This window comes from Dermochelys coriacea, chromosome 9 (assembly GCF_009764565.3).
Source record: "Dermochelys coriacea isolate rDerCor1 chromosome 9, rDerCor1.pri.v4, whole genome shotgun sequence".
Classification (NCBI taxonomy): Eukaryota; Metazoa; Chordata; order Testudines; family Dermochelyidae; genus Dermochelys; species Dermochelys coriacea.
Window position 1 is genome coordinate 86,943,033 of NC_050076.1, and position 21,441 is coordinate 86,964,473.

The 21,441-nt window shown below is 44.1% G+C and overlaps 1 protein-coding gene across 5 annotated transcripts in view; it reads left to right on the forward strand.

Moving 5' to 3' along the window:
* Nucleotides 1-7,029: 7,029 nt before the first annotated feature.
* Nucleotides 7,030-21,441, forward strand: part of LOC119861876 (synaptotagmin-like protein 4) — a 67,771-nt gene continuing 53,359 nt past the window's right edge. For 2 of the 5 annotated variants that reach the window (XM_043492359.1, XM_038417604.2), the window contains exon 1: nucleotides 7,030-7,192. The gene's annotated coding sequence lies outside the window, so the exon portion shown is untranslated. Of the gene's footprint in view, nucleotides 7,193-13,931; nucleotides 14,019-21,441 lie in introns of those variants that run through there. The other 3 variants (XR_006274250.1, XM_043492356.1, XM_043492358.1) reach the window with 3 other exon arrangements.

Below are 21,441 nucleotides of genomic sequence, written 5' to 3' on the forward strand. Positions count from 1 at the left end.
AGAAGGTCCCTGGTCTGATCCCAAGAGATGATGAATGCTTCCTGGGAGTTAAAAGCAATCAGCACCTCCCAGGAGGCTTGCAGCATCCTGTATTATCAAGTTGCTGAATGGTCCAACCCTCAGACATAAATCAGATGCTGTCTCTTAGGACCCACACCAGAGAAGCATAAATACATCTGTGAGAGTGTCTCTCCCACCATTTTTCATGCTGTTGTAATGTAACTGCTGCCTGTTATTCTCATTAAGACAGTCGAAGACTCACCGATGAGACAAACATAGTTGCTGGAAATAACAGGCTGCAGTAAAACTGTATTTCTACATTGATTCTCCAGACTGTTGCAAAATTGCCTCTGTCCATTTGAATTTATCATTGACTTGCAGCTCCACTTCTTTTCTGTTACTGAAAATGAATAATCTTGGTAGCAGCCCTGAAATAAAAATGTCACCATAACTTTGATTCCCTCTCCCAGCTAATAAAGAATAATTTACTTCCCTACAACCTGTACCTTCCAATTCATAGTTTGCTTCTGAGGCTTTATAGACACTAACATTTTCCAAGCCTGTAGGGTCATTATCAATAGGAAGATTATAACGGCCTGAACTTGGGATAAACAGCCAACAACTTGAAAGTTGTGGTTGTAAACGTAAGGAGCTACATTATGTCCTATTGAGTCCGAAAAATAAAATTCTTGTTGCAGTTGCCACATCCAGTTTGCACGCATTCATTTGTTGCTGAAACTGAAAAATGGACTCTGCGCAACTAACTGTGGCAGCCTCACAAATGAAGAGTTTCACAATGGAGACGTCAAAGCTGAGTTACAAGAATAGTGCATTGGCACTAATATAATACTTTCATCCACAGCTCTCAAAGTACTTGAGTATTCTTCTTTCCATTTTACAGGCAGGTTACCTAATTTAGCATACAGTACACAGCTGAGTCAGAGCTAGAGCTCAGCCTGTCTGAGCCCCAGACCAGTGCTCTAGCCACTGTTTTACTTTCCCTTCCTTATACAATGTTCCCATAATGACAGACTGCATGAAGGAGCTGAAGGCAGTCAGCATGCTGAGGTATAACCCAATATCTTCACAAGAACTCATGTATAATGCACTCTGCTTACTTGAGCCTCAAGGAATGCACAGTGTGGGCTAGATTCTCAGCTGCTGTAAATTGACATAGTTTAGTTGAAGCTAATAGAGCTACGCTGATTTACTCCACCTGGAAATCTGACCCATGGTGTTTGTCACATGGAGCAAATGTTCCCACACAAACATGATGCCACAAAGTTTTGCACTCCTGAGTATGGCCCTGAAAATATCAGCATATTATTGGCCTACCAGAAGAAGTGTTGTCTAGTGGTTAGAACATGAGTGGAAATCAGGAGGTCTGCCAGGGACTTACAGTGTGTCCTTGAATAAGCCACTTAACCTCTCTTCAGTTTCCCCATCTGTAAAATGGGAACAATAAAGTCAATCTACCTACTGGCCTGAATGGTTGTGAAAAAGGGCTGTTCAAGGTCAGATGCATGAGTATTTGCAGAAAATGAATTTGAAATGTGCATGAGTGAGGTACTCATGTTGGAAGTGCTCACACCCTTATCTACTCAGGAAATGGAAACTCTGGGACTTATCTCATCAATCATAATTAGGCAGCAACCCTCACATTTTAAATGTGAACAGAAGTAATGTCTACACAGCATCGGCAAAGCGCACCAGAGTGATGATTTGTAAAGTGCACTAATGTGCTACTCTCTGACTGCCCCATGTAGACTCAGCTGCCATGCTCTACACAGTGTCTAGCTTGTATTAACACAGTCCTGTTTCAAACAAGACTATGTTAATGTGAACTAGGTACCTTTAGTGTGCAGCAGGGTTCACACAGGGTAGTTAGTTTGCTTTACAAATTACATCACTTTGCCAGCACCACGTAGACAAGCCTGAAGTCTCAGCAAATTATCAGTGATTGTCATGGTTACTAGGCAAGCTGGGCTTTAGCCCCTTTAGTCTCTCCTGAGTGCACCCCTCTGGTGACAGGCCTAGCTCTCTTCACCTGTCTCAAGATGGAACCATACCATTGTCCCTACCACTCTGAGACTGGAGCCATAACCTGCAGCCATACTGGTTCCCAATCACATTAATCCAATAGGCCCAACTGCTCTTGGCACTTGTAGGCCTTTTCCTGCAGGAGCCTGTGACCAATGAGATGGTTAAAGTGACTCAAAAGCAGCTTCTTCAAAACAAAGCATTATTTATTCACCCAAAGCGATACATAGCACACAGGGCAACAGGTAAAAGCAATAAAAGGCTTGTATGCATCCCTCCCTTCATCTACATCTTAATTTTTCTTAGCAAGCTTTGGCAAGCTCCAGTCAGCCCAGTCACCTTCAGCTCTAGGCTGGGGAAAACAGAAACTACTTGATGCAGCTTCTGCGTCTCTTTCTGCCAGGGACTCAGTTCCAGCCACTGCTGACAACCTGCTCAACCTGCACTCCTTCCTGCCTAGGCTAGCATCTTTAAGATTTGAGTGTACCCATTGATCCTAGGTTCAGACCAATAGGAGTAAACTTTGACAGCCTACTGGGTGCCAGGTCAAGGGTATTCCCCACTTAACAGTTTCCCTGTTGTTTCCCCCAGAATCCTTGGCATTCTTTAGGATAACAAATTATCTTTGCCATTGTTTTGTTTCCTCTTGATTTCCCCCTTACAGCCATCCTTGATTTAACTCTTTGCATTCAGGCAGGGTAATATCACACAGGTAACCTGTGGTACATATGATTTTTTTATTTAAAAAAAATGAATAATTCCCTCATTATTTGTAGTGATCAACCCATAGAGTAAAAATATTTGCAGGAAAAAACCACTACATTGGAATGAAAAAATGGAGTAGGGGAAAAATCACAATTTACTTGTGGATATTCCAGTGGAAGATAAAGGCTGAACTGATCTGCTATTTGTTATGAATTATTTGCTCAGCACTGCTCTCTGTCACCACCCCAAGGCTGTGTGTAGGGACACAGGACCAGTATTAACAAGGGGAAAATAGATATGCCACACAATGCATATTAAATGATATAGTCCTAAGTGGTTATTTCTCAAACTAGCGGTTCCCAAAATGAGACTCAAAGTCACTTGTTGGTGACTGCAGAAAACTGACTAACATACTGATATTTCCGATGGCTAAATTGTATTAAAATACAACTAAAATGCATTAAATACTTCCCTGATGTTACTTTGCATGTGAGCAATTGCTGTAGCTGCTACATCAATGTTATGTGATCATGAATGGGAGGAGACATATCCATGAGACAATCTGTGTATTAAAATGTGGTCCACGCTATGTAAAACTCTGGGACCCCTGTCTTAACATGTCCATGTAGACGAGTAGCCCTTTTCTAGCATGGATACCAAATCTTTCCATAGCTGAACTATTCTTTTATTCTAATGTTGCTTTTAGATGCACTTGAAATGTTCTGGATCAGATTGCCCACTGTCTGAGAGGAAACGACTATTCTATCAACAAGTTGTATCTCTCTCTAGTTAATTGTATATGTCTTTAATTCAATATATCAACATAGGAGAGGCAGTGTGCCGGGACAGGGCAGACTAGGCTACCACATACTTGACCTAGCCAATGCACCACTTCCTCTGGAATTTTTAAATTCTTTTTGTTTTCCAAATTACCCAAGACCTGCAGCCACAATTTATGCCGAGTTGAAGTCTTAAATAGAATTCAATCTAGATGTTGTTAGAGAGATAAGGAGCAGATATTTAGAAATTAAATTAAACTGCAGGAGCTGAAAACATATTGTCCGAACATAAAAAAAATCTTTGGAATTAAGGGTTCACCTTGCAGTACCCACTACAATGGACACCAATCACATAACTGCTGAAGATATGCTAACAACGATTATGCAAAAATATGCATAAAATCTTTATAATAGAGATGGAACTGAACTAAGACCAGGGATCAGAACCTTTGAGCGATAGGTGAACCTGCTCCTTCAATGGGACAAATCTGAAGACTGAACCTAATCTCTCCACACTTTGAGTTGGTTCAGATTAGGATCTGGATTTCAAACACCCAGATGGTAGAGAGTTTAGATCTGGGAGATCAAACTCCCAAATGGGAGACAGTTTTGATTCACCAAACCATAAAAAGAAGAAATTAGGGTCCAGATTGGAGTTTGGATGTCCAGTGTAAGTCAGGAGTTTTGGTTTTGGATCTGGTTTCTAGTTAATACAGTGCATTTTTACAGCCATACCCCAAATTTCTTGGGGCTAATTCTCCTTCCTTGCAGCCATGGGATATAAATACCTCCCAATGACTTCTATCCTGCATTGAGAGAACAAGTCCATGTTTACTGGTCTGAATAAGCTGTTGACTAGCATATCCCTAGAATGTTTGATTCCTACTATCTCTGCTTATTTTCCTTCAGGAAACCATGTGAGGGAAGATGGTCACATTTTCTTGCAGAATAATTCACTGTTATGTGAATAACAGAAAATAAGAGCTGTTATGTTAGATCTAACTGCTTAGATATTCTTAATGCCATATGCTCTTCTTATTTAGAGCTTTCTGACTAATATAGAAATACTTATTAATCAGTACCTGTTTTCATGTTATATGTTAAATTTCTGAGTCAATTTTTGATTTTATTGGCAATGGAAATAACTGCAACATTCACATGTTCAGGTATATTTTTTTCTTTAAAAATGACATAATAAAGAAAAATTATAAATACAGTCAAAATCTGAAAGGGTTTAATGGCATCATTAGGATCTGTGGAGTCACCACTTCCCAGGAAGTGCTCAGCACCATGCAGAACCTTACCCTGAGTAGGAGGCAGAAACTTCCTAGATGATTTGCATAAATTATAGTCATCAACAGGCCAGTTGTGATGTGGAACTGGCAACTGGCCTTAATTTAGGAACAAAAAGACCATGCAGCAACAACAGAGCATCAGGAGAAGGGAGGTTTTTCATGTTGATTTTGTAATAATTACACTGAAAACTGCAGCAATATGTGAATTCTGGGTCTCCATATTTATGAAAACTCACAGCTGAATGTTGGTAAGTGGTATCAGAACAAGGCACTCATTGGTGCCTTTCTGCACATAGGGCCTCTTTCTGCAGCCTTTGCTCTGACGAGTGAATCAGTCGATCTACTTATATGAGTAACGGCTATTGAACTGGACCAATAGCCAGTATTTCTCACTAAAAAATCATGCTGAGATTTTCAAAGCTGCCAAGAAGATGTGGATCCATTAGGAGGCTTTGAAAATCTCAGTCTAAATGAATAACTGTATTTTAACTAATATTAAAAGGGGGTATGGTTAGAAATAATTCTTCCTCACACAGCATGTAGCTGGACATTGGCAGAGCTAACCCGGTCTCCAAGTCCATTCACCCCTTGGCCTCTCTTCTGAGTCTGCCAGCAAGAATGCCAGTTAGGGCTGCTTGCTGAGGCAATGGATTCTGAACTAGCTCACTGAGGATTGGGCTCCAAACACTATTTCACTAAGCCCACTGGACAGCAATCAGCTGTATCTTCTGTTTGTTTGAGAGGTACCTTGGAACAATGAGTATGAGTAGAAGGAGAAGACTTGACATCAGACATGCCTAATATCAGGCCTTTGGCTTCAGCATCAGGCTGCTTTGGAGTTCCCAGGCTCTCAATGTTGCCTCCAAAGCCTCAGAGCCTTTAAGAATGATGCCTCCCGGGTGAAACAATGCATGAACTACTCCTCTGAAAATGATGGATTTATTTGAGCATAAGCGTTCATGAGCTACAGCTCACTTCATTGGATGCACGAAAGCTTATGCTCAAATAAATTTGTTAGTCTCTAAGGTGTCACAAGTACTCCTTTTCTTTTTTGCGAATACAGACTAACACGACTGCTACTCTGAAATCTGAAAATGATGTTGCCTAAAAGGGAACAGAGACACTGGAAGGGCCATAAAGAAGACAGCTCTTATGCCTCACAATTGTCCATGTTCACTCAATATTATTCTCCTGATTTAAAATAAAATAATAATAATAATACATAAATTTATTTGATGACAGAAAAATTCTGAACCCACAGGCTCACTGCTGGGTACTGTTGGCTCGCAGATTCACACCCAGCTGGAAGAGGACTCCATGGTCCCTCCTGCTCATGAAAGGGAAGTACAACGTATGGTCAGAGGGGACCAAGGTTTTGGAGATGGGCAGGAGTAGCAGCCTAGCAGCTGGCTGGGAAGAGAATATGGGCAGCTTGGGGACCTGGCCTGAAAGGCTGACAGGGAGCCAGCAGCCATGTCAGGCCGATGTTTGGGAGCAGCCTGCAAAAGAGGGGGTTTGGGTGGATGAGTCTAAAGAAGATGGACAGAAGAATGGAGCCCTGGCCAAGGATCTGCAGGCCAGTGCGTGATTGATCCTGGGAGGGTGTATCACTGCCACAAGGCCAGAGGAGCCCCATCTTCATACTCCTCGACTGGGCTGTCCCTAGGGGTTGGCTAGGAACCATTGGTCCTTCTTTCGCTTGTGACTGTTAATTATGCCAAGTGTATAAGCATCGTTAGCTTATGGCAGCCCCAGTTAATGAACCCGTTGTTATTCCTCAGACTCTGTGACAGTTTATGGGGGATCCCCCCCTTCCGGAGGCAGTGCCTGTAGAACCTAGTGCATGGAGCACTTACAACACTTGCCTCCAAACTCATGGTGGACCCAGCACTTTCCTAGGCACGTAGGGGCTGGGGTATCACAACTCTGCATCAAGGGTCCCTTACGGTAGCCAGGCAGAGGAACCTCAGGGTTTTCAGTTCCCTGTTGGAGGCTGGTTCGGCTGGCATGAAGGCTGCCAGTCCTTGGGCACGGTGCCCTGTGGGTCGAATAGGTGCGCTGTGTGTGAGCCCTGGGGGAGCTCGGGTGGGTCACTGTGTAACGATCCAGGCCAGGTTTTCAGGCTGCTGGGGCCTGGGCCCAGCAGCTGCTCTGGTCACTGGGCTGGGATCCAGTCCGGGTTTTATAAGGGGCGGGAGCCTGGGTACAGCACTAGTGTGGGGCAGGGCGCGTGCGAGATCCAGTCCGGGTTTGCCGGCTGCCCGGCCACGGGGCTCAGCCGCTGTCCCGCTGCTGCCGGTGCGATGAGCTCCCCGGGGGAGAGCTGCGCTCCTCGCGCGCGCCCAGTCGCCTCTGCCCCGTGCCGCCCGCCAGGTAAGAGACTCCGCGCCCGCCCGCGCTCCGGCGGAGCCGCTGCCAGCTGCCCGGCTTCCCCGGGAGCCTGCACCCTGGCGCGTGCCCTGGAGCAAGTGGGGTCGAGGATGCATCCGAGGCGCACCAGGCTCGCTGGCTGCCCCAGGAGAAGCGCCATCAGCCTGACCCCCTTTGTCTGAAATCACTCTCCACCCCCCCCCTCCACCCCCATGCACTCGGATCCTTACGTTGTGTCCCGTTCGTGTACCTGGTGCACCGGCCAGCACAGGCTGGGGTGGCTCCCCGTTGGCGCGCACCTGGTTCTGCTGTTTACACCTGTGCAAACGGGGTGTAAAATGGTACCGGATCAGAACACGAGAGTTTCGTGCTCACTTCACACAGGTGTAAACGGCTCCCTGAGGTTCAAGGAAGGACATGATCAGGCCCTTTCTGTGTAGTCCACGTCTGTCTCCCCCCGTTAGGCCCTGATCCTGTAATTAGGTGCATGCCAGCAACCCCGCTCTCAGGATCAGGGCCTTAATTAACTGTCCCCACTTCCCCGCCCCCCATGTTTGTTTATGTGAGTAGCTCCCACTGCAACTGGGGAGAGGAAAAATATCTTTCAAAGCAGGAAAATGTGTTTGTAAAACTACAGAAATGGAAATGGGGATTCAAGGACAGTGCCCAAACCTAGTTTATAACTTTTTTTTCTAATTGGCTAGATTAATTAAGTTTATGTAAACTTTTTTTCCTTTGAAAACAAGTATACCATGGACAGGTCCAGATCCAAATGCCCCATAAACTTTGGGAGTGGAGGTCTTTGGAATCAGACCCCTGATCCCAGCTTTGCAGCTGCCTTGCTTATCTCTGAGTTGAAGTAAATCTAATTTATGACCAGCCCCAAACTTTGTGGGGAAGAAAGGTTGAAACTGAAATCCATTTTTCTGTTCAGCCTCACTCATCTTTCACTATAATTAATATGCACTGAATGGAGCATATTTATTTGAAAAGTTGAAGGTTGTCCTTTTAAAAAGTATTACAAGTTACCATCCAGCAGATACGGCCAGAGGAGAAAATGGAGAGCTCAGCCAATCTCTGAGTTATTTGCAGAAAATTGGAGACATTCTGCTCTCTGCAAGTTAACAATCCAAACTTTGAAATTCATGTTGCTTTTGGAAAAAGGGAAGGGTATGGGGAGGGGGGAATGACAAACCAATCCACTTTTAAGCAAAGTATGAAGAACGTATTGGTCACCAGGAAACAGGTTGCCATTGAGATAGTCTGTTATTTCCACACACACACACCCGCTACTGTTTTATTGCCACTTAATCCTATCTCAACTGCAAATGTGATGCTGGTGCATCTATCAAATCATGTTGATTTTAATAGTTGTCACAGTGTGGATTAACAGATCCTGCTTTCTGGAGATCAGAGATAATAGTGAAGTAACTTTGTCAGCAAGTATGTCGTTTCTCAGTCCAGAATGCAGAAACATGTGTTCCCTGATATGAGAGGAAATATCTTGAAGATGGTTCAGAAAAATTTGCATGGGTGGAATAAAATGAATGGCAGTCAGGGTTAGCAAGAAAATCAAATCAAGGTGGCCTGGCAAGAATATCTGATTTAACAATGAGGAAGAATAATGGGGCTGATTCTGGCCCCTGTGTGCCATTCCAGGACCACAGTATGCCGTGGGCTCAGCAGAATATGGCTACTGTAAATGTTCTATGCTTCCCCTCACAGGCTCCAATGCAGGGGTTATGCTAGGGGTGGGAGGGAGTGTGTGGCTTTTGCTTATCACCACAGGGACACGGGGCTTCTGTGCAGCCCATGGGCATTCATGGGGAGGCTGACGTAAATTAGAGCACCCCACAACTGCTTTAATTTATGCCCGAAGCCTTTTTAGCCCTGTTAACAGCCTAAAATCTGGATGTTGCAAAGGTGGCTTTAAACTTTAGTGTTAGAAGTTGATTATGAGAATTTGCCTCAATGTTAGAAGTTTAACCGAGCATGCACGTGTGTGTGTGTGTGTGTGTGTGTGTGTGGTAGTTGGTACGACACTCTTGTTTTTGCATACAGCAAAGGGTCTTGTATTTGTTTCACTTGTTGCAAAAAATGTTGGCTTACAAATCCTGATATATCCTGAGGCAGTATGATCCACTGGATAAAGATGGGGAATCAGCACTCTAGGATTCTATTCCCTGGTCTGTTGCTGTCTTGCTGTGTGACATCTGTCAAGATCCTAACTTCTAAGCATTGTAAAGTGATTATAGAAATACTGTCACTATTATATAGAGAGACTGTATCATTGCAGACTTTGACAGTCTACTATAGTACACATTTATATGATGTATGTGGGATAAGGAACTGTATCTTACAATAAAAGTACAGTATAGGTCTGCGCTCACTACCACTTAAGTCAATGAGAGTCTTTCTATTAACTTCACTGAGACTTAGATCAGGCTCTATATGATTTCATATTGTTGCCAATTCCAAATGCCTTGTCACTGTACAAGAACAATGATGTCATATCTTTGGTTTTTTGACCTCTCATGAACGTGGTCAGCACTACGGACATATGAATTTTCATTCCATTAAATCGTACCTCCTAAATAAAACTTACTTTCATGAGTTGTTGTCAAGGCCTTTGGCAATCCATTCTAAAGAATGGTTTATGGCCAGTATCAAGAATAAGATTGAGGCAAGCATGGTTGCTGGCCGCGGGGGAGGGGAGAATGAACAGCAACAACAACCAAAAAAAGAAATTCTCAAGATGCATTTGGAATAGTAGGCAAAACATTCCAGGTGGCTTCTCCTAAAATACAGATATTTTTATAATGTAGGTGGATCTCCCTGACAGCTACATCAATAGCTATTTCTAAGGGATGCTGTCTAATACACTGTTTTGTTGTTTTTCTGCTTTGTATTGTTTCAGAAATTTCTTAGAATCTGGAATAGAAGAACTCTTTTTTTTTTTTTCCCCCTCACTGGATTTCTCCTGCTCCTTTTGTCTTCCTAGGCCTTCTCTCTATCCTGTGATCCTTAATTCCTCTGGGCCTGTTTTATTTACTTCCTTGTTCATGCTCCATTGTTGTGAGCAATAATAAGCCCTACTCTGTGCTGGCAATTCCTGTTCCCTCTGCAGCTGATCACTGTATTTAAACAATGGTTCTGTATGAGTAATGTCTATTTTTGGCTATTCCCATTAATTTTATTAATAATGTATTTTTTTCCTAAGCAGTGAATATCATATTTAGAATCAAGCTCACCTCCCCAGCCAGATCACATAGGCTACGTTGTACCCTCTGCTTCTGTCAGGGCACTCAAGGGACAGGCTATGTATGGCATTGTTCTTCACTTCCCAATCCCCACAAATGATCGTTTTGGGGTGGGAGAGAAGAGAGGGGACAGAACACAGTCAGTGTGGCCCAGATGTAGCAGGACACCAAACTTTTGTGAGTAAGTTCATAGTGACTCATTCAGCATTTAACTTGCTCATACTCACATGGAGGAGGGGAATGGGATAACCCCTCTTTCTCAGGGGGAAGAGGGATTACAGGTCTAGCAGAAGGTGAGGGGAGTTGCTTTGAAGGAGCTGTGTTGACAGGAGCCTGGACAGTCACAGATCCTCCGTGAAGATGGCCCTGTCTTCCACACGTTCCTCATGGATCTTGGGGGGGGGGGGGAGATTTGCTGGTTTTGAGGATTGAATCTCCTGCTTCCTTCCCTCCCCCATGGAAGAACTCCACAAAGGGGCCCTCCCTGAGTTTCCGGTCTCCTACATGGGCCCATATGGCTCTGTAGTTGAAGTGTAAATCTGTGGGGTTTTTGTTTGTTGTGGTGTGTTTTTTTTTTTTTTTTTAAACCCTAAGTCACTCATTTTCAATCTGAAGCCTGCAGACCCCTAGAGTCCACAGGGGTCCAAAGGGCTGTGCACCTCCATTTGAAATCTTTTAGGGGGTACATAAATAAAAAAATTAGAACTACTGCCCCAAGCTAATTGACCCTGTCCATTTAATGAACCTGCAACACTGAGTCAAAAGGTCCCCCCCCCAATAGTTTGCAAGTAGGCAGCCCTTAGAAGACACACAATACGGCACCGCAAGGACAATGTGTTCATTGTAGGGCAGGCATGTTTTCATTGCATTTTAAATCAATATTGTTATCTACAATTTAAAAGGTTATGGGAAGAATGGAACAGTAACAAATTATCTAAGTAACGTGATAGTAAGGTCAAAGTGAATAAAAGCCCTTTCAGCCGTTGTCAATAAACTGCAAATCTGCACAGAGCTGTAAGAACTGATCTTGTTGATTTGTGGAATCAAAATCAAATAACCTTTTATAGCATTGGTGCCCAAACTTTTCGACATCACGCCCCCTTCTTAATTTTTGAGAAACACTCATGACCCCCACCTCTCCTTTACCATCATCCATCCTGATCCTTATCCCTTGACCGCCCCCTCCCAGGACCCCTCATCCCTAACTGCCCCCCTGGGATCCCACTCTTTATTCAATCCCCCCTGCTCCTTGTCCCCTGCCTGCCCCCTCCTGGAATCCCCACCCCCCGGGGACTCCCCTCCCGTCTCCTGACTGCCCTGACCCCTATCCATCCCCCCACCCCCTGACAGGCCTGCCTGGGACTCCTATGCCTATCCAACCCCCCCATCTCCTGACAGCGCCCCCCCCCCCCAAACTTCTGCCCCATCCAATTGCTCCCTGTCCTCTGACTGCCCTCCTGGGACCTTCTGCCCCTTATCCAACCCCACCTCGCCCCCCTCCCTGCCTCCTTACCAGGCCGCTCATAGCAGCAGGACTGGCTTATTGGAAAGCCTGGGAGGTGGGCGGGTGCAAGCTGCACTGCCCGTGCAGTGGTGTGGCTGCGGGGGAGGGTGCACAGGAGGGGAGGGGCCGGGGGCTAGCCTCCCCTGCCGGGAGCTCAAGGGCCAGGCAGCCTCGCACCTCCCTTGGAATTTTTGCACGCCCCCAGTTTGGGAACCAATGTTCTATAGCTTAAATCTAATGGAACAATTAATCTTTGGGGCGGGGGGGAGACGACATTCTAGATCAGGACAACAATTTACTGACATTCGCTTTCAGTGGCTATCCTGTTACACTGACAAATATGCCACCTGTGTACTTGAATAAGCTCACTTCATTGCAAGCTGTTGACATTGAGCAATTACACCCTCAGTTACCCCTGTGCAACCCTATTGCGTTAATTTAATGCTACAATGCACAGTAATGTGCATCATCCAGTATATGCCCCAATTTGCCCTTTGATATAACTGTGCAATCCTTTGCACTTACTACACCTTGGAACCGTGGGCCAACTGTCACTGGGGTGGCAGGTATGTAAATATGGGCAGGACTCCAGGCCTCCTTCTGTTACCATGTGGGAAGAGTACCAAGCCAGTGGAACTAGGTCCCCAAATACAGAATGGGGGAATAGTTCTGCTGTTGCGTGCTTCCCCCTTGGTAGCCCCTTCCTGGATACTCTGTAGGTGTTGGGGAGGTAGAAGAGAATGGCAGTCTTGACCTCATCACCATTATCTGATGAAGTTTCTCTCTCCACAAATTGAAACTTCCCTGAGGGCGGATTTGGGACAGCTGTTTGTGGAGAACACACAGGATCATGGTTCCTGACAGACATGCACACCCATGGAGAAGAACTTGGGAAGCAGTGTGTATAGGCCTCTGTAATTAGCCTGCACTACAAGATCTCCCTCAGCTCTCCCTTGCTGCAGAGAGCCAATTCAGAGGAAACGGATCAGGCTCATCTCAAAGTTTGCAATGGGATTTGTCTCTATTGTAGGCTTCTCCGTGGAAGGGGACAGTAGGCCCGGTCTAATATATGGTGCAATTTTGCACTGCAGTAGTAAATTAGGTCAATGGGATTGCAATGGGGGGAACTGACAGCAGAATTTTGGCCACTGCCATTCAAATAAAAGGTTTTAGAGGATGACGACAACTTTCCTTGTGAACACTCAAAAATAAAGAAACTTTATTCAATGATGCAAGTGAACCAGTTGTGATCTGAAACGTCCTGTTCCCCTGTCTCTCTGGAACATTAATACATGTCTGTGGGGTTACACAGATGTAAAGAACATCTTGGCTAGACAGAAAAGTCATACCAGTTGTTCAACTTAAATTAGTTACTAAACTGATTTCAACTGGTTGCAATCCTTGTTTGGATTTCAGCTTGGTTTAAACCAGAAACTTAAACATCTTAAGCAAAACTGAAATGAGCATCTCACAGGAGTTTGCACCAGTTTACCTGAACCTGTTTAAAATCACACCTTTGGTTAAGCTAGTGTAGCTTTCTAGTGTAAACAAGGCCTTAATGTGGGGACAACTTGGCTTTCGCTATGTAATGAATGTTGCACTTATTTTGCATTTCAGTATGAAATTCAATCTGACCCTTTCCTGTTGTGTGAGCTGCCCTGCCCCTTCAGATATCGTAGATCACACTTCACTGGATGGACTCTAACTTGGGGACTTTTGAACTAACAGTGGAGCATTGAGGAAAGGAGGGAATGGGCCCAAGTGTTTGTTTTGTTTTTCCATGTTCTTGGTTAACAAGCACTGCCAAAAATGTGTGTCCTGCCAGCTCTCCCCATCCAGCCTGATCAAATGAAACCTGCTCCAGTAAATGAATGTGTTTATATTGGAGAGTTGCATCAAACCTAGAAAATGGGAGCCCAAACAGAGCTGATTTGTTCAAAAATATTCCCATGTACGGATTTGTTTTCCCACAGAAGAAAGTCTGCTAGGAAAGGGTGTAACCATAGCTAACTGTATCTGTACATGGAGTTTCTTTTCACTGTATTGCAGTTCAGGGATTTGCAAGGTAAGAAATGAAAGTGAGAGTGTTTGTTTTTTTGAAGTCTTAAATATTTAATGTCTGTTCAATATCTAAAACAGCACTAGGTCTGGACCTAACTCCAGAACTGAACACTCCTACAATGTAAAGGAATCCTACCTCGCAAGTGTAGCTCATTCCAAGACGCTCGTTCTAGTCCGAGTTACCTATGCACCTTACTACATTGGAATCCCCTCTCTTTCATTCTTGTCGTTTACATCACAAATAAAGAATCATGAAACTGAGATTACAGAAAGTTATTGACACAGAAGGAAGGAATCCTATGGCATCCTAAATTTGCTGCATGATTAACTTTTTGTGTGTTGGGTCTTTGTATTACATTGCATCCCACATTTTAGATCTTGACAAGTTGAGAGGTATGGGAGGGATTGGCCCCTAGGGTGTTCAGCCTGGTATGAGCTCCTGCTTCATTAGAAGTAGCCAAATAAGGTTTTTTTTTTTCATTCCTATTTTTGGGAAGAAAATAGGGCTTCCATTATGATGCTCTTCACTGAATTCTGACTCTTACTTGCTGAAGAGCTTGGTGGGATGAGGTATATGACAATGGGAGTTAATGCAGTGACAGAGGCTTAACTACAGTGCAGTTATAATGTCTTGGTTGATCTGACCCGTTCCCTGATTGCCAAGAAGTTGCTATGCCATTGAGCTCATAATAAGTGAGGTTAGGGAAGGGACTGACTGTGTAATAAGCAAAAGGAAATGAAGGCAAATCCTTCTGGGTGTGAAACAGCCCTGGGGTGTGCAGGTGTCTGTTGGGGTCAAGAAAAAGTCAAAAGTTGTAATGAGCAACTGTCGTCCTCCTCCTCCTCCCATCCTGCAGTTTTGTCATTAGAACAAGTCTGTAATTTACGTTATCCTGTTTGTTTAAAGGTGAAACAGTAAAGCAGATTCAAAGTGTTTAAAAAGGATGAGTATGTACAAACAGGAGGGGACAAGTCCAAAGTACAGGAATGTGAGATGATTGGTCTAAATACATGCCTTCTCCTGCAGTGGGTTCAAATGAATCATTCCTGGGCTTTGTACTGATAAGATCTCACCTGCAGATGTTTTCCTAGCACTCTTTATTTTATTTTTTACACAACCTTTTTCAAGTTGCCTCACAAATAAACAGCGTACGCAGTTTAAAGGGAATCTTCCACTTTCTCTGAAGCACTTGCAAAACAGGCAACCACATATTTAATGCATAGATATGATGTGGGGTTGGGTTTTTTTTCCTTATTTGGTGAAGAGCGGCATTATTAAGTATTGAGGGAAAACAAGATGTTTCCATAATGGAAGTTTAAGTAGAACAGAACTCAGGCTTGATTTCATGGGGAGCTCATGATGAGGATGGAGAGTTTTGAAATACTACCAATTAATAAAAGTGGTAATTGCAAGGTGGCAGGAGGAATGTCTTCTGAAAAGTCTCTTTATTTTGGGGGTGTAAATCCAAATTCTCTGAAAGTCCAGAAAATGTCTTTGTGTAGTGTAGGAGCAGAAGAAGAGCTCTGCGTTGTTCAAAAGCTTGTCTCTCTCACCAACAGAAGTTGGTCCAATAAATAAAAGATATTGCCTCACCCACCTTACATAGTGGGCACTGTACAAACTTTCCCACCAAACTTCTTCACTTTCAGTGCATCTTAACTTTCATCTAGACCCCATTCTCCCTGCCCACCTTCTTTCCCTTGCATCTACAAGGGATTCCAAACTGAAGACTTGATAGAGACCAAACAGATTTAGCCATGTGACACAAGAGGGTGGCTCCAGTAATAGCAAGTTCTTTAAAATGCTGGCATCCTCAGCTTCATTTGGGACACTGCCATGCATATTAAAGGGGAATAGTAGAGGTTTACTCTGTATCCCTGTGGGCAGGGTTTGTTTATTTGTGTTCTAACACTACACAGTTACAATGAACTGCATCCTGTAAAAGCTTTGCAAATATTCTCCACCTATGAAGTAAACAGAACTCTCAAATATTTAAACTAAAGCATCAAATTAACAGTTTATTAACAGAAAATGGGTTTTGGTTTGTGGATTCTGAGTCACCTTTTTCCTGTAAATTTTTTTTTCTTGAAGGCATTGATGTGTATAAAATAAGGTTGTTCTCTTCAATTTAACCCTATTAGGTCTACATATTATTTTTCATAATAAAAGAACCAGGGATCACCTATGCCAATTAAAAGGCAACATTTGACACTGATAAAAGGAATTCTGTTTAATATGTCTAATGCAAAATGAACCTGCAGAGCTCTCTGCCACAAAATATCACTGAAGGAGAGAGAGATGAGTAGAGTTTAGTGAAGCATTAGAAATCTAGTTATAGCTGATTTGCGGCATTCAGGAGACAGGGGATGGAGCGGGAGCCTGCGTGCGGGGTCCTTGCTCCTGCCTCCTGAATGCTGTAAACCAGCTGATTGCTGTAGGCAGGAGGTGGGGGGAGCAGGGGAAAGACGCTGATCCATGTGGTCCACCGGCAGGCAGGAGGCGCTGGGGGAGAGGCATAGGCGGGCTGCCAGTTGTGGACAAAGCAGGCAGCCAAACGACATTATAGTGGAGCATTGCACAACTTTAGATGAGCATGTTCTGTAATGAAGCAGGGACATAAGATTGAAACAATGTTAAGCGAGAGGACATTAAGTGGGGAGTTATTGTATTAGCCTCTGTCAAAGGTTGAACTAGCATGGACTATTGGCATGATCCATTATGGCAATTTCCATATTACAAAGAACATTTCAGCAAGAGCTGTGCAAATAACTGGAGTCTTTTTGGTTCACTGGCAGTTCCAAAAAATTGTGGGGAGCGGGGAGGGTTTACCTGAAATGTCAATTTTTCAGTTCAAAATCTTCAGTGAAATGTTTTCATTTATTTTTGATTGAATAAAATGTTTTTGTTTTGATCTTGTGTTTTTTGGTTTTTTTTTAATAAGCATTTCGTTTGTAAAATGTAGAAATTTTTGACGACTTTTCCCCTCCCCCCAGGAATTTTTTTTTTAACCTGAGCAATTTGAATTGCGGAATGTTTCATTGACACTGAATATATTTTCCCCTCCTTCCCCCCCCCCCCCCAAAAGTGTCACCTGAAAAATCTCACCCAGGTATAATCTCAGTGACGTCATTTGTCACTGAACACCCTTTATAAGCTGTTTATGGAGATGTAAGAGAATTTTTTCTATTAATAAATTATTGGGAGTCTCAATCATACCAAGTGTTATTAGAAAGTATATAATGGCACACAAAATTGAAACTATGAGTCCACCCAAGGTCGTACTCTTATCTAGTGAAGTGATACAGGAGATACGGGTACAAAAGGTAAGATGAATAGTTCTGAGAATAAAAAACCATTGATCTGGTCAGAGCTGCATTCCTCTGTTGGTACCTCCCTGTTTACCCATCTTTGTGCCTTCAATGGAAGTGACTAATTGGGTCACGTACAACTTCTGTCATGTACAGAAAAAAAAAATTAAAAAAAAAATCCATGGGAAGTTGAGGTAAATAAATTACTCTGCTGCAGGATTTCCATTTTGAGATTGGGGAACTTGACCAATCAAACCCCTCACGGAAGCAACTCTGAAAGGTGAGAGATGTTCACAGGTAGGCCTTGACCAATGCAGAAAAGGTATAGCTGTAAAGAAGGCATTCTCACGGGAGACTGATGTGGAAAACCACACAGCCTTCTTTATTGAAAGTTTATTATTTATCCGATCAGCTATTCCTACAGCTGTTTCTACAGAACTCAATCACTTGGTTTTATTATTACAAACACTGGGCATGATTGTCCTTTCACAAGGGTGTAATTCCGTTATAGTTCATGCAACTATATTGCTGTCTGAATGAGAGGAGAGTTGTTTCTAATGTAGTAACTTTTCAGAAAACTATTACATTGAATAATTGAACTTCCACACACTAGCCTACAGCCACTCTTTGTTTGCCAAAGCTAAGGTGGCTTAGTCACTATTGGTGGTGTATCTTATTTTAAGAAGAATATTGTGCACCTCTGTGAATCACTCCACCTGAAGATGTAAAAAGTACTTTACACATACAGTTGAATTAAACCTTACAACATCCTGGTGAAGTTGAAAAGTATCCGTATTTCATAGCAGTGGGGAGAGAAACTGAGGCACAAAGTTAGGGGCATGTCCTAGGCCACATAATGAAGGTTGCTCTACACAGCAGTTAAACACCCATGGCTGGCCTTTGTCAGCTGACCTGGGCCCCAGCCCAAGCCCAAATATCTACCCTGCAATTTCACAGCCCCAAAGCCTAAGCCCTGAGAGCCTGAGTTGGCTGACATGGGCCAGCCATGTGTGTGTTTAATGGCTGTGTAGACATAACAAGTCAGTGATAGTATTGTGAGTAGAATCTAGATATTCTGACTTCCAGACCTGTGCATTAGCTACTAGATTGTGCTCACGTCGGCAGTCTAGGAAGCTCTGAATTTTACATTCTAGGCATGACACGCTGACAACTCTCCCTATCACCCAACTGGTCTTATTTGAAAAAGAAACTGGTATGTGCAGTTTGGAACTTTGCATCTGTATTAATATACCTGCAGGCCTAGAAATCTCTTGCCTTGTCTAAGGACAATAGAAGGAGTTTAAGAATGCCCACCCCGATCTAGGAAGAAAGACTGTAGGCCATACTTACACAGTGAGGACTATTAATCTCTATTAGAAAGAATGGTACCAATGGTGCAGCAGCTTTGGGAGAACTAGTGGTGTAAGTGCTAGTGTAAGCACCTTGAGACTGATCTACACTAGCACAATTGCACAGTTTCTGCCTATTGCTGTAATATAGGTACTGTGGTTTCTAGTGTAGGCACAGTTCAAAAACTAGGGAGTGAACGTAATGGATGCTGCTGTATCAGGAGTTGTGCATGCTATTTAGATATAATTGTTACTTTCGTGTGTGGTTTAATCCATATAAAGCCACTTTGTTAATAAAGGAACATTGTGGCTTTGGGAATGACTGGAGACCTAACAAAAATTGTCTTTGCTTTTTTAAATTTTCGGTTTTGGCCCCAGGTCATACAATGTCTTTGTGTATTTTCTTTTACAAATAGCTCCTCAAGTCTAGTCTAGGGCAGCCATCTTGTTTCTCATCACTTAGCCCTGGCCTACACTATGAGTTTAGGTCGAATTTAGCAGCGTTAGATCGATTTAACCCTGCACCCGTCCAAACAAAGAAGCCATATTTGTCAACTTAATGGGCTCTTAAAATCAATTTCTCTACTCCTCCCCGACGGGATTAGTGCTGAAATTGACATTGCTGGGTCAAATTTGGGTTAGTGTGGACGCAATTCAACGGTATTGGCCTCCAGGAGCTATCCCACAGTGCTCCATTGTGATCGCTCTGGACAGCACTCTGAAATCGTATGCACTGGCCAGGTAGACAGGAAAAGCTCCGCAAACTTTTGAATTTCATTTCCTGTTGAGCCAGTGTGGCAAGTTGATCAGCACAGGTGACCATGCAGATCTCATCAGCAGAGGTGACCATGGAGTCCCAGAATTGCAAAAGAGCTCCAGCATGGACCGAACAGAGGTACTGGATCTGATCGTTGTATGGAGAGATGAATCCGTGCTATCAGAAGTCCGTTCCAAAAGACGAAATGCCAAAATATTTGAAAAAATATCCAAGCCATTAAGGACAGAGGCTATCACAGGGACCCACAGCAGTGCCGCGTGAAACATAAGGAGCTTAGGCAAGCCTACCAAAAAACCCAAGAGGCAAACACCCGCTCGGGGTCAGAGCCCCAGACATGCCACGTCTATGATTAGCTGCATGCAATTCTAGGGGGTGCCCCTACCACTGCCCCACCCCTGTATGTGGACTCCTGCAAGGGGGGAGTCTCACACAACAAGGATGAGGATTTTGGGGACGAGGAAGATGATAGCGCACAGCAGGCAAGTGGAGAAACCGTTCTCCCCGACAGTCAGGAACTGTTATCACCCTGGATCCAATACCCTTCCATGAGGGCGGAGAAGGCAGCTCTGGTGAGTGTACCTTTGTAAATATAATACACGGTTTAAAAGCAAGCATGTTTAATGATTACTTTTCCCTGAAGATTTGGGATGCATTCACGGCCAGTACAGCTACTGGAAAAGTCTGTTAACGTATGGGGATGGGGCGGACATCTCCATGAAGCTCTCCTGGAGGTACTCCCAAAGCCTTTTGCAAAAGATTTCTGGGGAAGGCAGCCTTATTGCGTCCTCCATGGTAGGACACTTTACCGTGGCAGGCCAGTAGCACGTAGTCTGGAATCATTGCATAAGAAAGCATGGCAGCTTGTTGTCCCGGTGTTTGCTGGCATTCAAACAACCTCCGTTCTTTATTTCTCTGTGTTATCCTAAGGAGAGTGATATCAATCATGGTCACCTGGTTGAAATAGGGGAATTTTATTCAGGGACATTCAGAGGTGGCCGTTCCTGCTGGGCTGTTTGCGTGTGGCTGAAAAGAAATCCTCCCTGCTGTTAGCCATGCGGTGGGGGGGGAGGGGTGAAGCAGTCATTCCAGAGAATTGGGGGTGTGTGTGTGTGTGGGGGGGGGGGTTAGTTGGGTTTGTGTTGCACATTAACCCGAAAACATCAGCCCCTCCTTTTAAATGGCCAATGTGTCTTTTTTTCAATTTTAATCTCCCTTTTTTTCCTCCCGCAGCTGCAAATGTTTCAACGCTGCAACTAGCATCTCCGTCCTAGAGGCTAGCACAGATAAGAAGAAAAAAAAAAACACACTCGCGATGTAATGTTCTCTGAGCTCATGAAGTCCACCCAAACTGAAAGAGCCCAGCAGAATGCGTGGAGGCAGTCAATGGCAGAGTCCAGGAAAGCACAAAATGAACGCAAGGACAGGAGGGATGTGCAAGAGGATAGATGGCTGGAGCAACAGAAGAGCTGGCAGCAGCATGATGAAAGGAGGCAGGATGCAATATTGAGGCTACTGGAGGATCAAGATGATATGCTACGGCATATGGTTGAGATGCAGACCACCACTGCAGCCCCTGTGTAATCAATCACCCTCCTCCCCAAGGTCCATAGCCTCTTCACCCAGACGCCCAAGAACGCGGTGGGGCCCTCTGGGCACCCAACCACTACACCCCAGAGGACTGCCCAAGCAACAGAAGGCTGGCATTCAATAAGTTTAGAAGTGCAGTGTGGCCTTGTCCTTTCCTCCTCCCCCACCCCACCCGGTGCTTCCCTTCTCCCCCACCCCTCCTGGGCTACCTTGGCAGTTATCCCCCTATTTGCGTGATGAATTAATAAAGAATGCATGAATTTGAAACAACAATGACTTTATTGCCTCTGCAAGCGATGATGGAAGGGGGAGGGGACGGGAGGGCGGTTGGCTTACAAGGAAGTAGAGTAAACAAGGGGGCAGGTTTTCATCAAGGAGAAACAAACAGAACTGTCACATCGTAG